The sequence below is a fragment of the Vigna unguiculata genome, chromosome 6, assembly GCF_004118075.2.
Source record: "Vigna unguiculata cultivar IT97K-499-35 chromosome 6, ASM411807v1, whole genome shotgun sequence".
Lineage (NCBI taxonomy): Eukaryota > Viridiplantae > Streptophyta > Magnoliopsida > Fabales > Fabaceae > Vigna > Vigna unguiculata.
Genome location: NC_040284.1, coordinates 5,618,312 through 5,626,462, shown reverse-complemented (window position 1 = coordinate 5,626,462; position 8,151 = coordinate 5,618,312).

Here is an 8,151-nt window from a genome sequence, read left to right as displayed (position 1 = left end):
TTTTTTAATCGACTGATTTCACTTAACTAAAGTGAAATCAACCGATTTATTTGGAAATCAACCTGTTCAATTTCGTAATAGTTTGACTATAAGAGCTGTGATTTTCGAAAGAGAGGTATTCTAATCATTTTTAGCGCGAAATTATTCTGGAAATTTGTGGAAACTCTCTCCTTCGTGATCATTCAGTTTACAGCAATTGAAGATTGATCTTGGATAAATTCTTGGAGCTTTTGGCTTGGTTTGAAGCTTGGAGAAACTGGTTTTTGGTAGGCTGAGCAATGCTACCATTGAGGTTTGATCTTTCTCAAGTTTTGTGTGTGTGCCTGGTGGTTTTCCAGGTCTGCAAGAGGGTTCTTGCTGTGCTGGTGTGATTCTTGTGTGATTCAAGAGTCTTTTTGTGGTTTTTGCATATTTTAAAAGTGTAAGGGTGAATACTTTGTAAATCTTTCGAAATAGTGCAAAGTCAAGCTCAGGTTGCCTTGACAAACTGGATGTAGCTTAGGTGTGAGTGAACCAATATAAAAATCTTGTGATCTTACCTTTTCTCTAACCTTTTTCTCTTGCATATTCATTTAAAGTTTAAAAAACTTGTGTTTAAATCATCTTTTTTGTGTTATTGCATGTTTTCATGACATCTACAATATTGAGCATGTTTGCATAATCATTTAGAACATGTCTTGATCATTCTTGTGCACTACTCCTGGTTTAAAACTCGAATCTACATTTCTACATTTACTCGGTTGATTATACCAGAACATAATCTATTTAGTAAAATCAATCGATTAACTCTATTTTTGACCGATTGAAAGTATATTGTCCAGTAGCTTTTGCATCCTAACTTGGTGATCTAATTGATTCAATTAAAGGTGGTTTTTAACGTTCAAAGGTAGCCTAAATTTTTAACTAGCCAATTCAACCCCCCCCCCCCTTTTTTGGCATTTCAACAATTTCAAAACTAACAACTAGGACCTTCTACTCCTCTCACCACATACCTCATTCCTCTCTAGGTGAGAATTTGAATGGTTATTGTAATATCCCGCCCGGATATTACGAATTTTAAATAAAATAGAATAATATAATATTAAAACCTCACTTAATATAATTGTAATTCCACAAAACGCAGGAAATTTAAAACTTTCATTCATCATAGAATAACTAATTATAAACTTCATTCAATCACCAAAGTCTAGTAATATAAAATATTACAATTTATTTAGAAACAGAAAACATAAAACTCAGAAAACTCTTTTCTCCCACACTATCCCCACTCCAACTTTATGTCTCACCAGATCCACATGTAACATCATATGCTCCCTGTACCGCGTACACGATCATCACCAAACACAAGCAGATAGGGTTAGCTAACAATTAAACAATCATATATATATATATATATATATATATATATATATATATATATATATATATATATATATATATATATAACATATATATACATACAAACACACCAAAGGAATTCCATCCTTTGATTCCATATCACATGACCACCACCTTGTTACCCATGTTCTACATCTTCTGATGAGTACCTCAAGACGTCTTGCTGCCACACCTACCAGCCACAACTAGTAGAGCACGTGCAGGAAACCATGCTACGGACCACACTCCGTAACGCCAGGTGGATTTCCCAATACGAATAACATTCGTAACATCCAAAGACTACCAAACTCGTTGGTCTCAAACAAAGGAGGGCAATCTATCTGGACTCACCGTACGCGCCACAACATGCACACTTACGCCGGCAACACTCACCAACTCGAGTCACAACTCAAGAGTTCCTCATGTTCATCCGTCATACCGAGCCACAACTCAAGAGTTGCCATTCTGAGACGCAACTCAAGGGATACGTTCAGAGCCACAACTCAAGGAACCTAGCACGCCGACCTTTGAGGTATCACCAAAGCTTTGTAGATCACGCACATCGAAAGAAAACAAAGCTTATGCCTTTGCATCATCGCCTGACGCTACTTCGGAGCCGCCATGCGAAACTCGCTTCCATATCACCTAGCGGGGGACACATGTTGTCAGGCGCCAAATGCCTTTGATGCTACTATTTCTACAAGTATCGCTTGACGGGACAACTCTTACCGCCAAGCGCCACACGCTTCAATGCTCTACTGGTTTTGTGGCTATCGCCTGGCGGTCAAACACCACCGCCAGGCGCTACACCATTAATTGCGTAGTACTAGTTTTTAAGCACCCACAACAAAGTAAAAGCAATCATACTCTTATAATTATGCATATCCATAATCAAGAATATAGGCTTCCAAATATCAACATGACTCTCATGCACAATCTCAATTTAGATGGCTTCATCATATGCGTACACAAGTATCACTATATATCATATGCATCAATCCCCATATGTTCATATATATATATATATATATATATATATATATATATATATATATATATATATATATTCCACCCTTTAAATCCATGCTAGCATTCATTTTCAAGTTACGAATAACATATGCTCAAACAAATGTAAAACAACAACACTCTGACAACTTAAGCGCATAATCCTATGCACCAATGCAAATTAATATAACACTATCGCCTCTCCTATGCAACAAGTTAATTTATATTGACAGACATGCAATCATCAATAAACCAATTCTCAACATGTGACTAACCCAAAGAACATTTAAATTCATAGAGACTTACAACATAACCCAATCATGCTTCATTAGAAGTTACTTGAAATTGTCAAAAGCTTATTCATGCATTTTAAAGACTTCAAAACTAGCAATAATGAGTAGCATATATCTCTATCTACTGACCTCAAAATCAAATCTCCACTGTTCAAAGTGAATAACTACATGTTTTGGACCACCTATCAAAATTTCACATAATTCGGAGGGTTAACGAACTGGAAAATGCAGTTTTATGAAAATTGTGCAAACAAGAAAAATGGTGGTGCCTAATGCCCAAAAGTCAAGAAGGTGGTGCCTGGCGGTACAAAATCATCATCCACATCACAGAAAATCATAAAACCATGAGAAAATGGCCAAACTAGTTCGCTTCGCTTGTCGGGACACATGCAACTGCCAAGCGGTTCATAGAGGAAACCCAGAAACTCGGTTCTGCAGCAACCCTCGTCTCTCAAATTTTCAGCCATTTATTTCATGAAGTTAATGAAAAAAACGAAAATAGATTAATGGTTGGCTTAATGGTTATTCAAGCACCATTACTAGGTGGTTTTTCCAGCCCTCTTGGTTGCCCATTATGACGACTAGGGTTTCTGACCCTTTGCATCCATGCCAAAAATAAAATTGGCAAAAAAAGCTTAATTTGTCTCTACTAAGATTCGACCACACAATCATGCCTATATCAATCAACGTATGACCATTCAACCAATTCATGTTTCATGATAATTCCTATAATTATAGGATTATATTATCACTCATCACGATCAAGCATATTATTAAAATAATAAAAATTAGATTACCCAAGTCCTCTCGCACAATCAAGTACTCTCAACCATTTGAGCTAGTACTATTCCACGTTATATCAATCAATATTTAATGCCATAAAGGGTCCCACTGCCCGCATTTATTAATTAATTATTTATTTAATTAATTAAATTTAGCGGATCTTACAATTATTAGAACATCAGGATAATTGCCAAGAAAATCCCTAATTCAATGCATACACTACCACAATTGATCATAACTAATTCTCCTTGAATTAGTGTTAATACATCCCAATTCTCACTCAGATTTCATAGCATCTTCCTTAAGCGGGAAACACATCCTCGCCCAACGAGAAACTGATCGCCCAACGACAAAAGTTCTCTTGCTCAAGTGAGACATTCTCGCTTGAGTGAGAACTCGAAGATATATCAGAGATGATTTGTTTGCTATTTTCGCTTAGGTGAGAGCCACTCGTTTGGGTGAAAACAACAGATTCTCACTTGCTCACAATATGCAAACCCAGAATGGCAAAGCAACACCAACCAATATTCAATTCAAGCTAGTAGACTCATCAATCCATAAAAATTACATACAATCAAAACCTAAACAAGCAATACATTTTCAAATCTTAGAAAAAGTCTAGCTTCCTTTACTTGTGAAACAATGTAGAAAACCAAGTTCGAGTATCAACCCCCTTTTAAACTTAGGAGAGATCACAGTTCAATCCTAAAACAACAATAACACGATCATGGAACATAATTAGTATCATTGATTAGTAAAGAATCATAAGAACAACTCAGATGACTTATGTGAGAGAAGAATTCTCACATGTATAGGGATTCAATTAAGCTAGAGTTAAGAACAAAAAATTAACTTACTCTATTGGAGAAATTGATTGGACAGAAGTTGAGAGTGCGCCTTAGGGGTCCCTCTAGCGGTCTCTGATTGTAAGATAGATGAATACAAAAGTCAAAATTTTAGAGAGAATGCATAGAGAACTTAAGAAACAGTTTCTAGAGAGATAGAGTGTTCATAACTAATGAAACTCGTTTTTCGATTTTTTATTTATATTTTATTATTTTAATAATAAAATAATCGAGTTCCATTATTTTAAACACTTACTCATTCTAAACTATTATTTTCTTGGTTCTCACAAATATTAGTTGTATTAGTAGTTCATTAAATCTTTGTCAGACAAAATTTTACTTAAGAAAATAATTCAAACTAAGTAAAAAGAGTATGCATTTCTTATTTGTGAATTTGAACAAAGTAGGCCAAGGCGTCAGGTTGAACAATCTCTTCAATAAGGTCCTTCACCTTGTAACATTCATTAGTTGTGTGCCCATGGTTTTTTATGGTAGTTATATCGGTTGTTATGATTAGAAAGCTTTGGTGTCTATTTAGGCTATGGAGCTCATATAAGCTCAAGGTTGTAGGCTTCTTGAGGAATGGTATCTTGACTAGCGTTTAGGGAAGACTAACTATGGTATTTTCTAATATGCTTTAGTTTGAAAGCACAAGTGTTGATATGGAGGGCATGGAGCTTTTATTGATTGATTGCTCCGACAAGAGTTTTCTCCAATGATGATGTACCACAAGAGTTTTCTCTAATGATGATGTACCAAGCTGTTTGCATTTGAAGTCCATCCATATTTTTGGGACGATCGACGTACAAGGTATCCAAAAAATATTAAGGGAAGTCCACATAATAAGGCATGAATTGCCACTACTCGGTGTAGATCGAGAACATCATCAATAGTAAAAATGAATCAATACATAAACTATCTCAATGGCTTAAGATCTTCTTGACTAACATGCTTAAGAAAGGTTGATCAGGTCTCCACAAGTTTGCAATAGACAAATTGCATTTTAAACAAGGCTCAACATCTGCAAAACAAATCAATGGAATTGAGACGAAAGGCTTAGTACCACTCTAAAGCTTATCCTTTAAGACTGACCGAGGAAGAGCCAACAATGCACTCCCATATCTTATAAAAAATATGTTTCATTAATTAGGGATGCCTTAATGTGAGCCTTTAGATCAATGGATATGTCATATTTGTTGATATTATGGGAAATCCGCTTGGGAACTCAAACATCTCTAGAGTGAAAAGATAAAAATCATTAAGGTTGGCTTGCATGACCTCGTTCAATGGAAGTTTAGCGATAACTAAAATATTATGTCATTTTTATCACATATCCATGATTCTCTTTATGTAAATTGTTTCGCAACTTAGGTAGGATCCCGAGGAATGTTCGATCTTTTATCATTTCTTGAAACTATTCGGGTGGTCGAGAGTATATTTCTACTTGTCTATCCTTTCTATCATTTTTGAACAATGTGTTATAATCAACATCATGAATTTTCGAGTTGTTCCAACATGATTCTATAGCTTGGTCGAAACTTTTCCTTGTTAATGTTTGTACTTGAGACTTGGAAATTGTGATAGGATAAGCTCCCTCAAGCTATATGATTCAGGCCAAGGGGAGACTCCTAACTGGGTGGTGGTTTACGGAAGATTGATGGTGGTGGAAATATGGTGTGCACACTACAATATAAATCGCTTTAGGCAACAACACAAAATTATGACTTAAACCATAAAACCCATGGGTTAAAGTTTAGACAATATTTTTAGGCATAGTCTAGGTGAGCATAGTTGTAGGTAATAAGCCACGGTTTTAAGTAGGACAAAAATTTTGAAATCTTTACTTAAAATCCTCATAATAGGCAACAATTTTGATGTACATGTTTTTCAAAACTTGACATTTTCAACACTGTCAGCTCTTGGCGTTTTTAGTCTAAAATCAAAGGGAGGGACAAAATTCAAATTTTTGCACTTTTGGAACTGAGTTTTACGTTTTCAATAAAAAAAGGAGAGATGGAATATTTCTAATATAAAAACTTTAATTTTTAGTGTATTTTAGACCACATTTTTATAATTGTGGACTCGTTGTATAAAGTCATTTTTATTGTAGTGGCATATGGTGATTTTGATGTGATGGGATGATGAATCCTCACCCAAGCTATATGACTCAAGCAAGGGGGAGAGGTTATGGTGGAGTTTGGGTGGTCTTAAGAGGTTAGGTAAACTCTTAAGGAAAGGTGGCTAGAGGAAACCTAGAAGGGTGCTCTAGCCTTGGTGACCTAAGATGTGTAGTATGGCATAAAATTGGCTACATAACGATACTCAAATTCAAAGGTGGTTTACATGGAGGAGACACCTCTATTTATAACCCCACTAAGCCTAGATGTGTCTCAAGAAAAGGAGAAGCAAAACCCGAATTCTACTCCTTGGAGAACAAGGCAAAATTCTCTCCATTATGAGGTTGAAACATGGTAATTTATGGAGGCATCCTGTCCATTAGGAGCATGACACATGGCCAATACTAAGGAGAAATCCTCCATTATAAGCTTTCCTTGTGGCCACTACTAAGGAGCAATCTTCTGCATTAGGAGCATGCCATATGGCCATTACTCTCCCAAAAGAAGATGACCTTCATGCCCTTTACCTTGGAAGACAAGGCTTCTCATGTTGGCTTAATGTAAACTCTCTACAAAAATCCTAGACAACATGGCCCATGATATAAGGCCCAAATAGAAATCTTAGACAACTTGGCCCATTATCCAAGGCCTAAAAGAAAATCCTATACTACTAGACCCATAATTCAAGGTTCAAAATAACCTACTCTACTAAGAACTCATTGTTGGCCCATGATGATAAGAGCTTGCGCCCACCTTCCATAGATGACTCCAACTCTTCTTACTGTGCTTGACCATGATTAGGAGGTATGCTATCAAACTTGCTTATTTCATTTTGTGGTAGGAGAGACTTTGGAAACTCTAGCACTAAAAGGCTTGGCCACTTGTTCAAAATGTCAAGAACATCCCTTTGCCTCTGAATGTTAAATGGAACAATATCTATCAAGATTGTCGAGTCCTTTATTCTCAACTTTAAACTCTTCATGATGTTGTGTTCATAAAAAATTCTAAATAGTACTCTAAGATTTTATCAATTTTTTCCTACATATTGATTATTACCATCTATTAGAGGTTTTTCTCATTCTTTTAGATAAAAGATCATGTTAGAATTCATCTCGAGATATAAGAATGTTGATACTTGAGTTTAAGTTAGAATGTTGATACTTGAGATTAAGTTTGATTAAAAACCATTTTGGACGTATTTCCTAATATCATGGATGGATGGTAGTATAACTATTTATCAATTTATTATTAAAATAATCCTTAAAATATAGTTTAATAATAAAATAATCCATAATATTTAATAATAAACCATGAATGTAAAAATTAAAAATTAACAGTGTCTTATTTACTTAGATGTATATTAAGAATCATATTTTGATTAAACAAAATAATCATCTATCAATCTATGTATTAGGTTAGTTAAGTAATAATGGCATATGAATAATTTTATATAATAAATTAGAATAAAGGTACTTAGTGTTATAAAATAAAGCTAATAATAGATAAAAGAAGAGAAGGAAGAATAAAGAATGATAGAATAGGGAAGAACTTTTCTATGTGTCTTATTACTGATAGGAAAAGTCATATTTATAGATACAACGTGGTAACCTATAAAGGATACAAATCAAATAATTAATACAAATATTTACATAAAGATTAATGAATCATATGAGTATCAATCATATCAATCATATGAGTAATTGTATCAAATCAATGGATGGCCATTAATTC